Consider the following 21,031-nt stretch of genomic DNA (forward strand, 5'->3'; position numbering starts at 1 on the left):
GTGGATGGGCTTTTTCCATAGTGAGTTAGAAGGAGATTCACCACTGCCTTGGGAGCCATAATAGAGGGTCCCATGAGGACGACTGGGAGATCCCATGAGACTCAGCCCTGGCACTGGATAAATCCTGACATTAACTCATTTGTAGCCTACAGTCATAGACTTCCTGGTACAAACACCCCACCAAAGGATGCAGGGAAGTGAGGGAGGCTCATTGCTGAGTCCCTCCCATAATGCCATGGTCCTATCAGCATCCACATTTTACTTGTGCTTTTTCTTTCTCCACAAAAGCCTGCTGTGCCCCAGCTTCCAGCCAGTGGCTTTCATAGTTCATGATTATTTTGGACAAAAATAAAGCTTCAGTCCATGCTGTCTTTAAATCTGACTTTCTTAGAAACCTCAGATGATCTTTTCCAATTCAGTTGAATCTCATAACCCAAAAAAACCTAGTCCAGAGCACATTTTGTTCATGAGGGAGAGAAAAATGACCCCTTTGTGTCTGCCTGGAGATGGCCCCAAGTTGGGACTGGGGCCAGCTATGTCTTTGCCCAGGGCCAAGGCCCCAAATAGAGGGTCCCCCGGCCCCACCCTGCTGGGAGCCGTTCCACCCAGATTCTGGGAAGCTGGGGCCCTGCTCTGTATGCATGGAGAGACTGAATCATATCACACTGTACAAACAGAAGTGATGTATGCAGAGAAAAGAGGTCTGCAGAGGCTACTATCAGAATATGAGCAGTAGTATCTGGGAGTAGGGGTTTTTCACAAGAGATTTTTCTTTACATTTATTGTCAGTTATTATTGCTTGAAAATGATTGTGTTTCACCAGTGTCCTTTGAAAACATTTTATTTTAAAATATTAGCTAAAAGATCATTTGGCTTCTCCTAGCCCACATGCACAATGAGATAGAAAAACAAAGCCAGATCCATTCAGAAGTAGCAAGTTTCCACCATGCCTGAGTTCAAGTTGAATACTAAGTTGGGCTGCCTCCTACCAACACCAGGGTATATCTGTTCGTACCAGGTATGTCAGCTCTGCCACCATCAGCAACAAAACTTCTTTATGCATTTACCATGTGTCTGGAGCTGTGCTAGAGGTGACCATGATGTAGATCCTATCCTTAAGATGGTGGCAGCTGAGAATCAGGTACAGACATACCCAAGCCATTGCTGAGTGTAAAGAGAGAACTGCCCTAGAGGAGGAAAAGAGAGTTTTGTTCAAGGTAAGGATGAGGGCAAATGATTACCAGGGAAGGCTTCCTGGAGGAGGAATACCCTACTGAATTTTGAAAGAGTAAGAGGAAGGCCAGGCATGGTGGCTCACGCCTGTAATCCCAGCACTCTGGGAGGCTGAGGCAGGTGGATCATTTGAGCTCGAGACCATCCTGGCCAACATGACGAAACTCATTTTGTAAAAATACAAAATTTTGTGACTAATTTTGTAAAAATACGAAAATTAGCCAGACATGGTGGCATGTGACTGTAGTTCCAGCTAGCAGGGAGGCTGAGGCAGAAGAATCGCTTGAACCTGGGAAGTGGAGGGTGCAGTGAGCCGAGATTGTGCCTCTGCACTCCAGCCTGGGTGACAGAGGGAAACTCTGTCTCAAAAAAATTAAAAAAGAAAGAGTAAGAGGAGTTTCTAAGGCAAGAAAGAGGACCAGGGTGGAGATTCCAGGCAGTGTGGAAATGCAGACATGTGAGATGCAGAGGATGTAGGGTAGGAGGGTCATGGGTCATGCTGGATTCAGAGCATGGCCATTGTGACTTCATCCTGTAAGGGATGAGAAGGAAGTCAACATTTAAAATAGGGGCAAGCCATCAACAGGTATGTATTTTACAAAAAAAGAAAAACATACACACTTTTGCCACAGGATAAAAATGGATTGGGGGCGAGGGATGGGGACCAGAGGCAGGGAGACGAACTGACAGTCATCCAGGTGGGAAGTGACAAGGTCTTCATCTGAGCAGGTGCCCACGGGGCTGAAGAGGAGCCATTCTGGAGGTCTGTCCAGTCTGGTGACCACCAGGATGGGAGAGTGAGGCAGGGGACAGGGCAGGTGGTTTATGCTATGCCAAAGGTCTGTGAGGACAAGGGCCACGCTGTATTTGGAGCCTAGCACAGTGCCTGGCATGTGAAAGGAACTCAATGAATATTGGTTATATAAGCTGCAAAAAACTGGGCTGCCATTCAGGCCAGCCTTAGCACAATGTTGTATTCAAAGACCAGCACAACATCCAAAAATAATTGAAAGCAAATTAAAACTTTCCTGTAGACTCTCAAGAAAACATAAAGGAGAACATTCTTAACATCCAGCAAAACCTGAAAAATCCTTTTTTTTCTTATCACTGCCTGCTTCTCCCTCCCCCACCTCTCTTTTTCTCATATTCCTGATAGCCACCTCCAGCATCTCTCTCCTCTTTAGGTTTGCAAACTTTCTTCTTAAGGTCTGTTCTGTTTTTCCTTCCACCTTCACCTCTTAGATCAAGGATTTTGCTTTGTTTTGTTTTTGTTTTTGTTTTTGTTTTGAAACAGTCTGGCTGTGTCACCCAGCCTGGAATCCAGTGGTACGATATCTGCTCAAGGCATCCTCTGCCTCCTGGGCTCAAGCTATCCTCCAGCCAGACGTGCACCACCATGCTTGACTAATTTCTTGGGTTTTTTTTTTTTTTTTTTTTTTTAAGAGGAGTTCTTCACTATGTAGATGAGTTCCTCACTCATTAGCCTGGCTAATTTTTGTTTTTGTTTTTGTTTTTGAGATAGCGTCTCTTGCTCTGTCACCAAGGTGGGAGTGCAGTGGTGCGATCTCAGCTCATTGCAACCTCCATCTCCCAGGTTCAAGCAATTTTCCTGCCTTAGCCTCCCAAGTAGCTGGGACTACAGGTGTACACCACCACACCCGGCTAATTTTTGTATTTTTGGTAGAGACGGGGTTTCACCATGTTGCCCAGGCTGGCCTCAAACTCCTAACCTCAAGTGATCCACCTGCCTCAGTCTCCCAAAGTGCTGGGATTACAGGTGTGAGCCACTGCTCCCAGCCTAATTTTTGTATTTTTAGTAGAGACAGAGTTTCACCATGTCGGCCAGGCTCCTCTTGAACTTCCAGGCCCAAGTGATTCACCCACCTTTGCCTCCCAAAGTGCTAAATTACAGGCATGAGCCACCATGCCCAGCTTAGATCAAGGATGTTTTAAAAATTTATTTATTTTACTTTTTTCTTTTTTAAACTTCAATGAAAATTATAGTTCTTTTCCCCACATACATCTAGCTAGCCTCTGGCTTCTCCAGTTGAGTGCATATTCGCATGTGTTTTTTCCTTTATCTCCATTGATATCCTAGAAACCCAAGCACCAAGCAGAAGCAGGGAGAGGGGATGACTGCATACATTTATACTTTAATACCATTTGTTTTGTTATGTGAATAAATAAGCTAATGTTTCCATCAGATATTGGGAGTATCCATCCCTTGCGCTTTGTGGCATTAACAGAGTAGAAAGTACTTTCACAAATATCGTTCTGTGTAATTACGCAAAAACCCTGGGTGATGCTGTTAGTGTTCTCATTTTACAAAAAGAAAACTGAGGTGTTGAGAAGTGATGTGATTTGGAATTTGATAATTCATTGAGCAAGTACATGGGGCATTATGGCTTATGACCAGGACCCCCAACTTTAGTGGGATGTCTTGAGTTTGAGGGCACATTCATGTGTTTTCTCTCCAGTCCTGCTGGGAACCAGGAGATTCCAGGGACTGACTGATCAGAGGTGTGGAGTGACTTATTTAAGGTCACACAGTTAGTCACAGGATTGCTATGAATCCAGTTTCTGACTCTTGATCCTGGGTTCTAAACTCCAGGGCTCTGCACACTGTTCTTAGGCTGCTACCAGCACGGGAGAGTGAACCAGGGAGCTCTCAGTGCCCTTGAGTCTGATGGGCTGGTTAGAGTTCTTTGGCTGCAGGTAATAGAAACTGAGTCTGGCTATTGCAGCTATAAAAAAGAATGTACTAGAAAGATATGGGGCAGCTCATATAATCACCAAAGAAGCTGATTAACCATGCCTGGAAGAGGACAGGTTCCTGGGCTGAGGGCCTCAAGGAGGAGCTCATTCCTCAGAGCAAAAATAGGTGCTGCTCTGGCAGAAGGAGAATGAGTGGATCCTGGGTAAGCACTGTATTAGTCTATTTTCATGCTGCTGATAAAGACATACCTGAGACTGGGCAATTTACAAAAGAAAGAGATTTAATGGGCTCACAGTTCCATGTGGCTGGGGAGGCCTCACACTCATGGTGGAAGGTGAAAGGCACATCTTACATAGCGGCAGACAAGAGAAGAGAACTTGTGCAGGGAAACTCCCCTTTATTAAACTATCGGATCTCATGAGACGTATTCACTGTCATGAGAATAACATGGGAAAGACCCAGTCCCATGATTCAATTACCTCCCACCAGGTCCCTCCCACAACATGTGGGAATCACTGTGGGAGCTACAGTTTAAGATGAGATTTGGGTGGGGACACAGCCAAACCATATCAAGCACAAACCACTGAACTCCACCTGAGGAGATGTCTTCTATCCCTCTGCAACCCCAGTACTGGATGCTGTCAAAGGCACTGTCATTTACTCAACATCCATTTCCCCTTTATTCCCTGATGGAAGAGCCCTGATTTTGTTCATCCTCATGGAAGGTGACCCTGTCCCCAGCTCAGAGGTAAGCCCAGATCCACTTAAACCAATTAAGGTAACTCCATTGTCCTTGCCCATCATTGGTTTAGACTTCAGAGTGGTCATGAGATCTAGTTCTGTCCAATAGGAAGTGAGGAGAGGTCGGCTGGGGGGCTTCTGGGAAGAAAGACCCACAGGAAGACATATTAACATCTTCTTCCTCTGGACACTGAGTGGCTCCAAAGCACACAGGGAGGGGCAGCTGCCATCTTGCTGACCTCCTGAGGTCAAGCTAACAGTGAAACTGGGCAGAGCCACAGAGATGGAGACAGAACTACCTCTGAAATGACTTGTTATTGAGTTAGAACTTTTGATTATTTGCAGCTGGAGATACCTTAATGGCTACAGAAACTTTCTTGGCTAGAAGCGCAGATTTATTCTGCATTACTCCATGGGTGAAATTAAGACCAAAGAGAAAACAGCTATGAGAGGAGGAGCTGCTGACATTTCTCTGAGACGAGGGAATGTGCTGTTTCTTCAGGTCCTGAGTTCTAGTCAAAAGAGATACTGAAACAAGCTGGCTGTCTGGGGTGCAGCAGAAGGGGTTTCTGCATCAACATCACCTTTAAAGTTCCTTCTGACCTTGCACTTCCAGGATTCTGTTGTCAGGAACCAGGATCTAGAATCAGCCGAGGCCTGCCTTCACGCCAGAGCATTCCACAGGATCAGGCTTTTCTATTGTCTATTCATCTGAGTCCACCCTCTTTATTTCCTTGGTTTTAAATTCAGTTTCTCTGATTCTTCAAAAAACCTGAGCAAGCTCCGTGTTTTGCTATCCGTTCTTAGAGTCTTTGAGAAACATTTGAGATATATATATATAAAATTTCTTTTTCTCTCACTTCCTCTCTTTCCCTCTCTCTTAACAGTGCATTTTAATGCACACACAATCACATATGTATGCACGTGCACAAAAACACAAATGATCCACAGGCAGGGATTCCAACCGGAAAACAGGAACCATCCCCACTAGCCTCATATTCCTGTAACCCAAGACTTCCCTGTATCATGGAGCTGTCCAGTAAGATGAGCTCTGGACTTGAAGTAATAGGTGATGTGGGTGTGACTTCCAGCCATGCCACCTCCTGGCCGGGTGGTCCTGGGCAAGTCATTTGCTTTCTGGACCTCAGCTCAGAGCTCACCTAGTGAATTAGCCTCCCAGAACTTGGTACATAGTAGGTGATTCACAAACGGCAATCAGAAGTCACAGGGCAATGCCAATAGGAGGCCTGCATATGGGCAGAGTGAAAGGGGACTGAGTGTGGGGCAAGGGTGAGCAGAGCTAGCGATGCTTCTCAGAAGGCAGGACATGGGTCTGAAAGAGACTGAAATCCATGTATCGACGTACCTTCCCTGAACACTGTTAGGCACCCAGCATTAAGACATCCTTTCCAACCTTGTCCTCTGCTTCTAAACCACCTGTCCCACTTCTGTTGGGTGGATGTTAAATAATCATTTACTGATCCTGTTCTTATTATAAAAGAAAAAACATGTTACCTATTGAAAATGTTGTGGGGGTGGAGAAGTGGGAAGAAAAAAATAAGTCACTGATCTTACTATGCAGAGGCTACTCCTATTGATATGTTAGTGCATTGCCTTCTAGTCTTTTAAATGCACATATTATGTATGCACATATTTCATAGGTAGAGAAATAGATGAGATTTGTATTTATCTGGATGTGGCCATGCTAATAGATTGCTCAGTCTCTAATCAATAGCAACTGACAATCCGTGGCTCTTTCGTGTTATCACTGTCCCTGCACATGTATGAACGCCTTTAGTCTTCATCACATCCCCATGAAGTCGGTACAGTTATTATCCCCATTTTACAGGTGACCAAACCAAGGTACCAAGCAGTGCCCAAAGTCACAGAGCAAGAAATCAAACCCAGGCCGGTACTCTTAACCCTGACCTCCACTGCCTCTCTTTCTTCCCGGTTTCAGCCTGAAAGACATTCTGTCTCCAGGTGATTTTGCATTTGTCCAACCTCCTGCCATGTGTGGATGGTGAATGTAATTCTGGAGATCCTCCCTCTCACTCTTTGCTGTTGAAGGGAAGGGCATTTGGAGGGAAGTCAGGTGACCTTGGGAGAGGGGCCTGGTTGTTTACATGGGTACACTCAGCATTGCCCTATGTGGACAGTTTCTGGTGTCTGGATTTTGATCATCAGACCTGTCAGTTGGACCTGGAGGGGTTGGCCCATGCGAGGGCTGCTTCTCCCTGGGAGGCTCATGCTGTTAACCCAGCTCCTGGGACACAGGCAAAATCCATAACACTAACATGCCAATTCACAGAGAGAACTCCAGGAATCCTGGGGGCCTTCTCCCATTTGCAGGTCATCCCCCATTTCCCCCAGCTAAGCCTACTGTGGCAGAGGCTGCTTGGTTACCAGTCTGAGCACCAGAGTGGTAAGACTTCCAGGTCTCCAACTTTTTTGCTGACCATCCTTAAACAAGTTATTGAACCTTTCCTGTGCCTCCGTTTCCTAGCTTGTAACATGAATATAATACTATTGCCTGTCTCTAGGGTTGTTGGAAGATCAAGTGAATTAAACATAATCCACAATGAGTCACATACTCCTTGGAGAAGGCCTAGAAGGATGCCTGGCATCTAGTAAGAGTTCAATATTAGCTTTTGATATTGGTGCAACTTTATACCTGGACTGGCCTGCCCTCAATTCATTGGAAGTTGTGTTCTCCTGCTTTTCATCTCCCACTGAAGACCATGAACTGTGTTTTCCCACCTTTATATTTATCCTTGTGGCCTAATACATAACAGACCCTTAATCCGTGCTTGTTTTAGTGCACAAATGAGTGAATGAGTGAATGGATGAATGAATGAACTCCCACCATGTAGATCTATAAACCCTTCAGAACGGTTTGCAAAGTCTAAGCACTTATCAGATTTTCAAAGGGGCACGAGATTCAGAACAGGCTGAGAGGTGGCGGCAGGCCTTGGGTTATGGGGATAGAGTGAGCCCCACCCACATGGGCTGGTGCCCAGCGGGTGCCTGTGTGCCAAGGCGAGCAGGCTCAGGGAAGGGCAGCCATTCTGAGCTCACTCTGGGGGCCTCAGAAGGCCTTTTGTGGGGACTGACATTTCTTGTCCAAATGTGAAATTCCTTGGCCCCAGCATACAGTGTAATGTGTTTTCTCAAATCAAGTATTTGCTGGAGCTTGTCTGTCTCTGATCTCACAAGCACACCAGTCAGTTTGTTTTGAGAGCTGCATTTTCGAGAAAGAGTAACACAATTTAGGAACCAAATCAAATGGCAAGAGCCAGAGTGACGGTTGAGTTAGGATACAGCCCCCCACCCTTCCCTGGAAGTGAGAGGCATCGGTCTCCGGGCAGAGTTCAGAGAAAGAGGGAAATAGAAAAAGATTATAAAGCCTTAAAGGAAACCTGGAAGCAACAAAGCCTCCCTCATTATCCTTCCACTTTAGCACAACTGTTTGATCTTTCTACAGGCTAGGAGCTGTTCGTATGCATACTTTTAGTGGTCATCATCATTATATACGGATGATTTTTCTGCTTTTACAATTTTGTTTTCTTTTTTGAGACAGAGTCTTGCTCTGTTGCCCAGGCTGCAGTGCAACAATCACAGCTCACTGCAGCCTCAACCTCCCTGGGCTCAGATGATCCTCCCACTTCAGCCTCCCAAGTAGATATGACTATAGGTGTACCCCACCATGCCTGGCTCTTTATTTTTGTATTTGTTGTTTGTTTGTTTTTTGGTAGAGATGGGGTTTTGCCCTGTTGCCCAGGCTGGTCCTGAATTCCTGAGCTCAGGCAATTTGCCTGTCTTGGCCTCCCAAAGTGTTGGAATTACAGGCGTGAGCCACTGCACTTAGCCTCTTCCCCAACCCCCCGCTTAATAAGTGACATTTTCTCATGTTACTACACCCCCCTTTTTTTTTTTTTTGAGATGGAGTCTCACTCTTTCACCCAGGCTGGAGTGCAGTGGCGTGATCTTGGCTCACTGCAACCTCTGGCTGCTGGGTTCAAATGATTCTCGTGCCTCAGCCTCCTGAGTAGCTGGGACTACAGGCATGCAGCACCATGCCTGGCTAATTTTTGTATTTTTAGTAGAGACGGAGTTTCACCAGGTCAGCCAGGCTGGTCTCGAACTCCTGGCTTCGAGCGATCTGCTCATCTCAGCCTCCCAAAGTGCTGGGATTACAGATGTGAGCTACTGTGCCTGGCCACCACCTTCATATTTATGTTTGTAATTGTATTTAATTGTACTCCTGGGATCAATTAACGTTTAAAAATACATGAATAGGCCAGGAGCAGTGGCTAACACCTGTAATCCCAGCACTTTGGGAGGCCAAGACAAGTGGATCACTTGAGGTTAGGAGTTGGAGACCAGCCTGGCCAACATGGTGAAACCTCATCTCTAGTAAAAATAACAAAAATTAGCCGGGCATGGTGGTAGGCTCCTGTAATCCCAGCTACTCTAGAGGCCGAGTTGTGAGAATCACTTGAACACGGGAGGTGAAGGCTGCAGTGAGCTAAGATCGCGCCACTGCACTCCAGCCTGGGTGACACAGTGAGATTCCGTTTCAAAAATAATAATAATAATAATACATGGATAAATATAGTTGTTTTCTTTTGACATAATTTCTAAGAGAAGGATTAACTGGTCAGCGTTTTCTAAACGTTACCATATATGATTTTCCAAAGTATGCAACTCCTTAGTTTACAATGGCTCCATCCATGTATGTATGAAAGTATAGACTGTACCGTGATCTCATTATTAGATGTTATTGTTCTATTGTTTTATAACCTACCCTGTGTTTAATAAGTGTCTAACCATATACACACAGAAATAAATTACTGATGAGATCGGTCATTTTGTTCATATTTTTATTTATCTGTATGTTTCTTCTTGATCATATTTCTTTATGACTTTTGAGTATTTAGTTCTTGGACTCTCAGAGATACAGATGCATTTACATGTCCACACTTAGGCTCACATGCACGTTACATACCTGTTAGATCACATTGATGCAACCTACTCGGTGTCTATTTTTCTTCTTATCCCCAATTTTCTTAGTTTCTAAAAACCAGAAACTTAACTTTTAAACAGTTTAATATTTTGATTTTTTTCTTTAATTCTTCTTTTGCTCTAAACTTAGAACTTTATCAGGACACTAGACAAAATAGGAAACATAGAAAATAACAAACCTTTTGAGGGATGAAATAAGTAATTTTCTTTTATTTGGCCCTTTTATCTTTATCCGGATCTTAGGACTTTCCATCCTCGCAGTGAGCTGAGGGGGGATGGGTCAACACAGTGTGTTTTCCGTCTGTTATGAGTGAAGACTGTCCAGGTACAGGCTGGTTAGGGAAGAGTCCACTTCCTTCTCCTCCCTTCCACCACACTGCTAGCCTGGGAAGGACTTCGGTGGAGCAGTTCGGGGGCATTGCCTGGCTGTGTAGCCAGTGGTGACTACATTGCACGTAGCTGACCCCTGCCAGAGTGGGGAGAGGAAGGCCCAGCCCATGTCTCCACCGTGTTGCCTACAAGGGCTGCTCCTGCCCCGGCATGAGGCCGGCTCTCTTGGGAAGGTGAAATGAGGTAGCTGAGTGTTGACTTAGTACCCAGCAGAAAATGAGCAAGCACCGAAGGGAAGTGAGTGTTCGTATGATTAGACTCCTAGTGATGCAGCCCTTCTCTACCGAGGAGCTCCTTTCTCTATCCTGGAGCAGGTACCACGTGCCAGACTCCAGACCAGGCACTCCACACGCCTCGTCTCACTTACTCTTCACAAAAGGAAGAGGACATAGACCCATTTCCTTGAATTCTTTTAGAACACTTACTTTACTTTCAGACTCTTTGCAGGGGTTTGCCCTCCAGGATTATGGAATTTGTGCCCTGGGAGGTGGGTGCCATAATTATTCCCATTCACAAATGAGGAAAATAAGGCTTACAATAACTAAGATCACAAACTAAGAAGTGGCAAAGTTGGGATTCCACTCCAGGTCTATGACAGGCAGGATGAGGCAGGAAGAATAAGTGTGATTTTTGTCCTCATTGTACAGATGGGGAGACTGGGCATCAGAGAGGTTAGGTGACCTGTGCAAAGCCACACAGCAAAAGACAGAACCTTTGGAGCCAGGGATCCTGAGCCCAGGTCGGGTGTTATCTCATCACTGATCATAGTGATAACTGCAGCTAGTGAAGTGCTCAGTGTGCCAGGTGTCTTTTCGGGGTCCTCTTGGTCCTTACCCAGGAAGAGGGATGTCCTGGAGAGAGGCTGAATGGGACACAGGCCTGTCTGAGCCCACAGGCCTTGCCCTGGTCATCCTGGCCTCACTGCCCGTGGGTTTGCCCTGCAGGATCATGGAATTTGTGCCAGCATACCAGCTTGCCAGCGCCAGGCTGTGAAACAACAGGGCGTCTTTGTCCCTGCTCTGCTGACCACCAGATCGTACTTCCCACACGTGGCCAACATACCTTGGCCAGCTGAGTAGGGAAGGCTGAGGATTTTTATCTTCTTGATTTACAGACTTTCTGAGAAAATTCCTGTTAAGGAAAACATCCTAGCTGGCTTGCAAATGCATACATTCTCTTACAAAGCTCCTGCCTCACTCAGGCAGGTCAGGAGTCATTACTGAGAGTGGGCTATAGGTAATGGCCAGTTATAATGGCTAACATTGATGGAGCGATTCCTTTGTTGCAGAAACTGGGTTAAGCATTATCTAAGGAAATGTTCCAATGGTCCTAGTATAAGAGGGTTCATGTCAACCTTCTTTTACAAGTGAATCAGAGAGGGTAGATGAGTCACTCAAGGCCACACAGCTAGGCGAGGATGGAGCAAGTATAATCTAACTCCCCAACCCACATCCTTAACTTCTACACTCCCTGCCCCCTGCCCTTTTGCTCCCTGAAGCAGAAGATAGGTGAAATTTTCTTGTAAATTTCATACATGAGGGTCCTGGTTGAAGTCTGCCTTGAATTTTGGTTATGTTTGTTTCTCTCTTTTTCACAAGGTCTGAGTGCTTCTTGAGGGCTGGGCCTGTGTCTGGTTAGATTTTATGTGGCAGCATGTGTCTGATGAAAGGAGAGAATGACTGACAGAGAGAATGAATAAGGGAGGGAGAGGCTGAATGAGAATAAATGAGGGGAGGATGAAGGGATGACCAGGTGTGTTGGCTGACTTGCCGTGGGATACTTCCAGAAACCATATGACTTTAATGCAAACTTTAGGCCTCAAAGAAAGAGGACATAGCCCCATTTCCTTGAATTGTTTTAAAGCACTTGCTTAACCTCCAGGCTCTTGGCAGGGCCACTTGGTGGTTAAGCAGACTGGCTCCGCCCCTTTTAGCCCCAAGATTTCCAGCAGGTGACTTGACCTCACCACCCTTAATGTCCCCATCTGAAATAGAGGCCAATATAAGTGTGGACTTCTTAGAGGGAGAATTGTGAAAACTAAGTAAGCATATATGTCAGTCTATTTCTGTGTTGCTATAAAGAAATAGCTGAGACTAGATGATTCATAAAGAAAAGAAGTGTAAATGGCTTATGGCACTGCAGGCTGTACAGAAAGCAAGGCACTGGCATCTGCTTGGCTTCTGGTGAGGCCTCAGGAAGCTTACAATTATGGTGGAAGGCAGATGGGGAGCAGGCACGACACATGGTAGGACCAAGAGCAAGAGAGAGCAGAGGAAGAGTCAGTGAACTGAGAACTCACTCATCACCAAGGGGATGGTGCTAAGCCATTTATGAGGGACCTGTCCCCATGACCCAAACACCTCCCACCAGGTCCCACCTCCAACATTGGGAGTCACATGAGATTTGGAGGGGACAAACATCCAAACCATGTCAGCATATTTACACATAAAGTGCAAATGATAGCAACTGTTATTTTTTTCCTGGGAAAGCAATTTTACTTAGAGTTGATTTTTAAAAATTAATTTGGGTGATGGGTACCTGAGGGGTCATTATAGCATTCTCTCTGCTTTTCTGGATGCTTGAAATTTTTCACAGTAAAACATTTTAGAAACAAGTAATGGAAATCTAAGATGTTAGTTTTGTTGAGAAAACAGATATATTGTGGAATAGAATGCAAAATGTACATGCAACTTTAATTTTTACTTATTTATTTATTTTTTGCTGGTTGGTCCGTAAGTTCATTGTCTTTATTTGAAAAATCTTCACGGAAAATTGTTGTTTAGTTTAGCTCTCAGCAGCCTGATCCTGAGCTCTGAGGAAGCACACCTTCCTTTGAGCTGCCTGATCTTTCTTCTGAGCAAGGGACATTTTGGGACAGTTTCGCCACTGTCACCCACTACTAGTTCTTCTTTCTTCTTCCTTCTCTCTTCTTCCTTTTCTCCTCCTCCTCCTCCCCCTTCTTCTTCCTCCTCCTCCTCTTCCTCTTCCTCTCATTTTTCTTCTCCTTCTTGTTCTTCTTGTTCATGTTCTTCCTCTTTCTCCTCCTCCTTCTTCCTTCCTCTTTCTTCATTTTGCTCTGTCATTCACATTGGAGTGCAGTGGTACGGTCTCAGCTCACTGCAACCCCGACCTCCCAGGCTAAAGCGATCCTCCCACCTCAGCCTCTCAAATAGCTGGGATGACAGGCACACGCCACCACGCCCAGCTAACTTTTAGTTTCTGTGGAGATGAGGTCTCCCTATGTTGCCCAGACTGGTCTCAAACTCCTGGGCTCAAGCAATCCTCCCGCTTGGCCTCCCAGAGTGCTGGGATTACAGGTGTGAGCCGCTGCGCCCTGCCCCTCTCTTTTTTTAAACTTCTTTCTTGGGTTTCTTCTCATAGACTGGATTCTGTTGCATAGCAGCATGACTCTCTTCTACACCTCCTCCATGCCTGGAATTACGCTGTTTTTTATGTATTGAGAGAATTGCTTTTTGTGAGCATCTTCATCATCTTCTGTTAGGAAATGCATATAATCCACAACATTCTGACCGATGATGTGCTTTCGATGCACTTCTGCATTAAATTCCTTGTTTTCAAAATCATAACCAGGGAATTATTGAGTAACATGAGGGATAGACAAGCCTCCATCTGCAGCTCCCTTCAAGGCCCCCCAAGACTTTATTGCCAGAGGTAGTTTTGGCAAGGCCTGCATCCAAATAGCAGGTGAAGGCACCAGGCTGACCGTAAGTGCTTTCTAGATTGTGTTCATCACCAGTCACCTCCACTTGGCCTTCATAGATCTTGCCCATGCCAGACCTGTTGAGAAGCCTGCAGGCCAGCAGCAGGCCAGGACAATGTGCCACAGCATAATTTGTCAGGCCAACCTTCACATCATGTTTTGGTAGCTCATGAGCATAAGGTACACAAACTATCACATCCCCTTCCATACAGGCATAAGCAATGTGACAGACGCTCTCTGTGTTGGTTATGTGAGCGATCATCCTGTATTTGGGTGTGTTGTACTTATTTTTATCCTGTATCACCAAGCATTTCTAAGCACAGTAATCCATTTTACCCTCTTGTCTTCTAAATTTCACTTTGTATCTCTTAAAGCAGGCCTTATTCTTGACAACTTTAACAAACCCCATCCTCCGGAACAGAGACTTGCACCTTTGGCTAGACATAGAGCCTACAACTGTTAAATAAGGCACAAGATTGGAAAGAAACAAAATAGCTAAAGCCGTCCACAGAGAATCCACCTCCAGGCAAGTTTGCTCCTGGTCTCACTGGACCTTTGGTTTTCTCATCTTAAAAAACTGGGGAATAGTGATGTTTCCCTCTCAGTGCCGCTACATGATTCAAGTGAGAGGAGAGATGTGAGGGTGGTTTGTGAACTGTAATTCTGTCTTCTAATTTGATAATTTGTTCATTCATTCAACACATGCCTTGAGGCCCTGCCATGTGCCAGGTGCTGCGCTAGGAGCTGGGGACACCGCTGCACCCAGATGGAGGTATGACAGAGACATACGTGTTCTTGAGCTCAGAATGCCATGGGGCAAATTCTTCCTCTGTCCCTTTCTCCTTAGGTCACGACAGCTGAGTACCTAATCTCTGGGCCTCAGTTTCCTTACCTGTAAAATGGGGAACATTAACAGTATAGTTCTCTCATCTGCATGGTCGTGAAGATAAATGGGGCAATGGATGTGAGGTTCCCAGAGCGATGCCCAGCGCATAGCAGTTGTTTGATCAATGTTCATTCTCACCACTGCTGGTAGGAAGAGCCCAGCAAGTGAGGAAGGCTCACCATAAACAGATTTGCAAAATGACTTTAAAGTTTATAAGTACCGTGGAGAAATGAAGTGGCATAATATGATGTGGAACCACAGGTTGGGTGGGGAGCGCCCCTCTCAGGAGCCGCCCTTCAAGGTGAATCAGTGGGATGACACAGGTAGGAGAGCAGACAGCAGGGGGTAAGGCAGGGAGAGGAGCTGGGTCTGCTCTGCAGACAAGGAGACTGAGGCCCAGGGACAAGTGACTGGTCCCAGCTCCCACAGGGCTGCCACCAGGAACCCAGTGATATGGTTTGGCTGTGTCTCCACCCAAATCTCATCTTGAATTGTAGCTTCCACAATTCCCACATGTCGTGGGAGGGACCCCGTTGGAAGTAATTGAATCACCAGGGCAGGTCTTTCCCATGCTGTTCTCATGCAGTGAATAAGTCTCATGAAATCTGATGGTTTTATAAAGAGGAGTTCCCTAGCACAAGCTCTTTCTCTTTGCCCACCGCCATCCATATAAGATATAAGATGTGACCTGCTCCTTCTTACTCTCTGCTGTGATTGTGAAGCCTCCCCAGCCATGTGGAACTGTGAGTCCATCAAATCTCTTTTTCTTCCCAGTCTCGGGCATATCTTTGTCAGCAGTGTGCAAATGGACTAATACATCCAGTGACCCAAAGATAGACAATATTTGGGCTCACTCTTGCAGAAGCCACTGAGAAAAGTGCTGGTTTCCCTGAGAAGTGTAGCAATGAGGATGGTAACTTACATGTACATTCCTAACTCTTGGTGTTTTTGGAGACCTGTGCAAGCACTGTTCTTGGACACTGCTGTTGAAGCTCTCAGACTCCTGGCTTAGGTAACACCCTTATTCTAGGTCATTGGTCTCCTTCTCCTCGGCTGGGTGCTGCCTGCACCTCTCCTCCAGGCAAATACTGTGACCACGGGCTTGCTACCAGGAAGAACACACACAACTGTGCATACATGCCCCAGTGAGTCATCACCAAGTAATCACAGCTAGCACGAGCTATCTTCCACTTTGTATTTTGCAGAAGAGGCCAACGAGGGTCAAGGGTTAAACTGGGCTGGGGGTCAGGGGGCTGGAGTTTGACCCTAGCTCTGTCACTAATTGTGTGACTTTGAACAAGAGCTTTAGTATCTCTGAGCCCATATTTCCACTCCATTATTTATTTATTTTTATTATTTATTTATTTTTTATTTTTTTGAGATGGAGTTTTGCTCTTGTTGCCCAGGCTGGAGTGCAGTGGTGCAGTCTGGCTTACTACAACCTCCACTTCCCAGGTTCAAGAATTTCTCCTGCCTCAGCCTCCCAAGTAGCTGGGATTACAGGCATGCACCACCATGCCCAGCTAATTTTTGTATTTTTAGTAGAGACAGGGTTTCACCATGTTGACTAGCTGGTCTCAAACTCCTGACCTCAAGTGATCTGCCCATCTTGGCCTCCCAAAGTGCTGCAATTACAGGCATGAGCCACCGTGCCCGACCTCCATTATTTATTTACTGGGCCGTTTATTCATTCCATCCACAAACATTTACTGAGTACCTACTGCAAGTCAGGCACTGGGCTGTGGACTGGAGAAGGGGAAAGTCGTTTTTCTCTATAACATGAAACCCTTGGCTCTCATTGTGTCTGGTGAGTTGCAGCCCTTGTGAAAACTCTCCTGGCCACGTGATCATGCCAGTTTCTCCTCTCTGAACCTTTGTCTCACTTTGCATTGTCCTCCTTGAGATGTGGCTTCCGGAATGTCCCGTCTTATTAATGAACCAGCAGCTCTGCAGGGCCAGGGTTTGAGCAGTTCTGAGAATGCGGCTGCGAGACTCACCATAGACGAGCCTTTGCTATTTGAAATACTTATGGAAAATATTTGGATAACCTTCCATTACCTGAGAAGGCATTTCTAAAGTTTACATTGCAGTCCTGAGTGATGGTGATATTCGGAGCAATAATTTCCTCTGGCCCTTGAATTTCTCCCTGAAAGAGTTGCACAGCAGCTCCCATTGTACATGTGAAGGTTGTTCTGGAATGTTAATGGAGAGGCTGATTCACACCAGATGGGCTGGAAGACCAGGGAGGATGTATACACTGGCCACCATGATTCAGCTGTTAGCTTGGCTTTCTAAAATGCACTGACAGTTGGGGGTCAAGGAGGCTGACATTTGCCCAGGTTTTCTCTGCAAGTTTTTATGTTGCTTTAGCAAATTTGAATCTTGGTCCTGTTATAAATTAGTCACTTTTATGATATTCAGTTCATGGACAGGGTTCTGGTGGCATATCCTAAAGTCCAAAGCAGCTTTGACGGGCAGTGTCCTATGTCAAAGTTCACATTCGAACTCATATCAGTGTTTCTTAAGCTTAACAAAAACATTAAAAAGAAAAAAAATTACAATGGAAAAAGCTACTTATATCTTCTGTGTGTCTTTATCAGCCAAGAAAGTCTTGCGTAGATCCATTCTGTAATTTATAATATACAAGGAAATGGCATTTTTGTGGTCCAAATATATAAATTAAATAAGTCATATTCACTGTGGCATATATAGGCCGACTCTAAATGGAATGTTTTACATATATTATCTCCCATAATTATGTTACCTATCATTACTGGGCCCTTTTTATAGGTGAAGAAACAGACCCAGAGAGGTATGTCCCAGGTCCCCTGAGGTGGACAGAGAGCAGCTGAGCCCACTTGAACCCTGGTCCAGCTGACCCCATGTTCTCTGTCTGCTTCCTCCTGTTGTACTTTTCTCATTTCTTGTCCTGATGCATACCCCGGGACTCACTCCCCTTAGCGTCTGGTCCATCAACAATTATCCTCAGTTTCTTCTGAGCTGGGGGCCAGAGGATTCAGCTGCCTCCCCTACCCACACTGTGCAGCATGTCCAGCCCTTTCCACAGTTGGCAGTTATTGCAGGTGACAGGGTGCCCTGGCAGTCTGGTGCGGTTAGCTGGGCCTGCCTCTGGACTCTGACTTCTACTTGCATGAATGGATGTGGTGGGGGTTTGTTTGGGGGCTGAAGAGCAGAGAGGGAGTCTGTTGGCAGGGAAATGTCTGTGGGGCCGTGAGTGAACGGGATCCCAGAGAGGGTAAGAAAGGCCTGAAGCTGAGGGCGCTGTTTTCCATCAGTGTTTTGCTCTCTGGGCCAGGCACTGTCCTAGGGTCTGGGGGCTCCAAATATGGACATGGCTGGCCCCGCTTTGGAAAGCTGGCAGCTAGAGGGGGAGGTGGGTGACCTGAAGCTGGAGAGACCTGAGTTCTTGTCTCAGAGGTTTAGTCTCAGCACTGCAGCTTCTGAGCTCAGCGACCTTTCTGTATATCAGTTTGATCATCTATACAATGGGGTTAACAATATTACTGGCCTTGGAGTTGTTGTGATAAGTGCTAAGATAGGAGCACATGAGGGTTTGGGCACAGAGAAGCGAGGAGGGGCCTCATGTGATCTTGGAGGGCTGGGTAGTGTCCTGGAGGAAGTGCCATCCACGCTGAGGCCTGTAGGAAAAGATAGGGTTGGTTACCTGGCAAAACTAGTGGAGAATAAGCTTCCAGTGGAGGCACTGGCTCTTTGGGGACCTGAGGGCAGGCCCTTGAAGCTGGAGTGACCAGCAGGAAGGGAACTAGAAGGTGGTGACGTGGCTCTGGGCTGGACCACATTTTAGGACTTGCGTATCCAACCGAGATGTGTAACATTCTCTCCACCTGCTACCACAGTCCACAGCCTGTGGAGGGTGTGGAGCGTAGAGAAGAGATGGTATAGAGGGTGCTGCAGTGTACCCACAGAGAGCACTGTGAGGAGGAGTCTTTGGAGGAGAGCTTGAGGGAACTTGGTACAGAGCAACCTCCCACGAGTCTGGGCGTGCCCTGAGACAGCTGGGGCTGTGGAAAGGCATGAACCCCAGGGATCGGCAGAATGTCTGTGTGCTGGGCTGTGTTCCCGCTTCACTTACTGATTCAGCCGGCCCAGCATCAAGGATTTATTAAGTGCCTGCCATGTGCCAGGTGCTGTTCTAGACACAGAGATACAGAGCTGGCAACACAGTCCACGATCTTGGTCTCCTGGGACTCTCTTCCCAGTGGGGGCGAGGCAGCAGTTTTAGATAGAGTGTTCTGGGAGGAGCAAGCCACGTGATTGATTCTCTTGAAGAATGTGTCCTGGGGAGTGAGCCCCCCCGCCCCCCGCGAGGTGGAGCTTTTGGGGAAACGGGAGAGTGGAAGGAGCTGAGGTCACTGAGGCATCAGGAGGCCAATTTGTGTAGGACCTTGTAGCAGGAGAATGACATGCTTTCACTCTGGCTGCTGTTGGGGAAGAAGACTCCAGGGAGGAAGGTGGGAACCCTTCCTTGATGTGGCGTGCTGGGCCTTGAACCCCAGCCGTGCTGCTGATGGCCAGAGCTTGCCTGAACAGGTGCCTCAGCCTTTGAATGCTTCCCTTTCCTCTCCTGCAAAACCGCAAGGGCCACCATGAGAGCTAGGTGAGACCACAACAGCCCTTCACTGGCGGACCGGATCGTGTGCTCAGTAGGGCGCGTCGTAATTAGCGTGATGAGCATGAAGACCGTGAGGGCAAATCCCAGGCAGAGCGTGCGCTGCCTTTCAAGCTCCCCTGCAAATCAAAAATGTTCTGCTCTCTGCCCCCAGCACTGGGGCCTGCATGTCACCTCACATCCTTCTCACGCACCCTCATGTCACTGTGGCTGGAAGTCCTGTAAGGGCAGGTGATGCCCAAGGCCCTTCCGCAGCAGGAGGCAGATGCGCAGGGGCTGCGGGTTTCTGCTGCTTCTGACAGGCTGCCAAGGCCAATGTCCTGATGCCCTGGTCTGATGGGGAGGAACGAGTGCCTTGAGGACACTGAGGAGGGGCCCCCTGGCCAGCACGGGTATGTCGGGAAGCCTTCCTGGAGTTGGGCAGTTCATGCTGAGGAGGAGAAGTGGTTCTCAGGTTGCTGGTGGTGGTGAGATGAGGGGACAGGTGATCCAGGCATCAAGCACATTTTCATGTCTTTGAAATACCAGCATAAGAGAAGCAGGGGTGGGTGAGAGGGATTGAAGAATCAGAGCGGCTGGAGCTGGAGCAGGGTGGGGGCAGACGAGATCACAAAGCCTGGACTGAAGGGGTGAGACAGGAGGGTGGGGGAGCTGTGGGCAGGCTGTGGCAGGCACACAGGCAGGGAGGGCTTTCTGGGGCCATCAGTGACTTAATGATTTTTACCATGTGCTAAATCCCAAGCTAAGCATGTTCATGCATAGTCTCATCTAATCTTCAGTTTTATGAAGTGGGTTCTCCTGTTACACCCATTTCACAGATGAGAATATTGAGGCTCAGATAGGTTAAGTAACTTGACTGTGGTTTCATACACAACCAGGAACTGTACATTTGAGATTTTTAATGCAGGCAGACAGAAGACAAGTTTGGTGTTTTGAACTTGTCACTCAACCATCACCTGGTCTCCAGGCTCTGGCAGCAGCTCTCTGCCCATTCTGTCATCCATAACGGGGTTGTACGATGAAGCCTCCCCAGGTGATCTTTGGGAAATGCCACCCATTTCTGGAAATGAGGGATACTGGTGGTTACAGCCGGGTGGGAATCCCAGCTCCGCGACTCACCTGCTGGGTGCGATATTGTAACCCTGCCGATCCTGTTTCCTTATCTGCAAAATACTAGTTATGGGGAAGAAAGGAGATAGAGGTAAAGCACCAGGCAGGTAGCACAGTGCCAGGCACCCGGAAAGGACCCAGAGACGGTGCTCCTTGGATTCCTATTACTGCCCTCGTTTGCCAAGACAGGGTGGTGGCACCGCGGACCCAGGGGGTCCTGGCCAGGCCCAAACAGGTGCCAGCGGCGCGTGTGTGTGGAGGAGCCGGGGACAGGGAGTATGAATCATTCGCCACTGAAGCCTTGCATTATTAATATCGTTATTCTCAGACTTCTAAGGAGGGCCCAGCGAGATCCCATATATGGAAGGCGCGACTCAGCCTCCGCGGCAAGCACCTCCCTGGGTCCGGAGTTGCCATGGAGTCCCGCAGGCGGCCTGGAGGCGGTGCCCCGGGCTCGGCCCCCGCGCAGGTCCTTGGTCTGCAGCCTGGGTCCTACCCGCGCCGGGGTCCACCCAGCCCGCCTTTGCGCCGGTCCTGGGCCGCTCCCTTGGGACCCTG

General features: G+C 47.2%; 1 protein-coding gene and 1 pseudogene across 2 annotated transcripts in view; one reads left to right on the forward strand and one right to left on the reverse strand.

Annotated features, from left to right (window-relative positions):
- HSPA12A (heat shock 70kDa protein 12A) overlaps positions 1-21,031 on the forward strand; it is a 194,121-nt gene that overhangs the window by 98,842 nt on the left and 74,248 nt on the right. The gene's annotated exons all lie outside the window — the stretch shown is intronic.
- On the reverse strand, positions 12,890-14,247 carry LOC105554582 (annotated as a pseudogene).

Source organism: Mandrillus leucophaeus, unplaced genomic scaffold (genome assembly GCF_000951045.1).
Source record: "Mandrillus leucophaeus isolate KB7577 unplaced genomic scaffold, Mleu.le_1.0 Scaffold65, whole genome shotgun sequence".
NCBI classification, from domain to species: Eukaryota; Metazoa; Chordata; class Mammalia; order Primates; family Cercopithecidae; genus Mandrillus; species Mandrillus leucophaeus.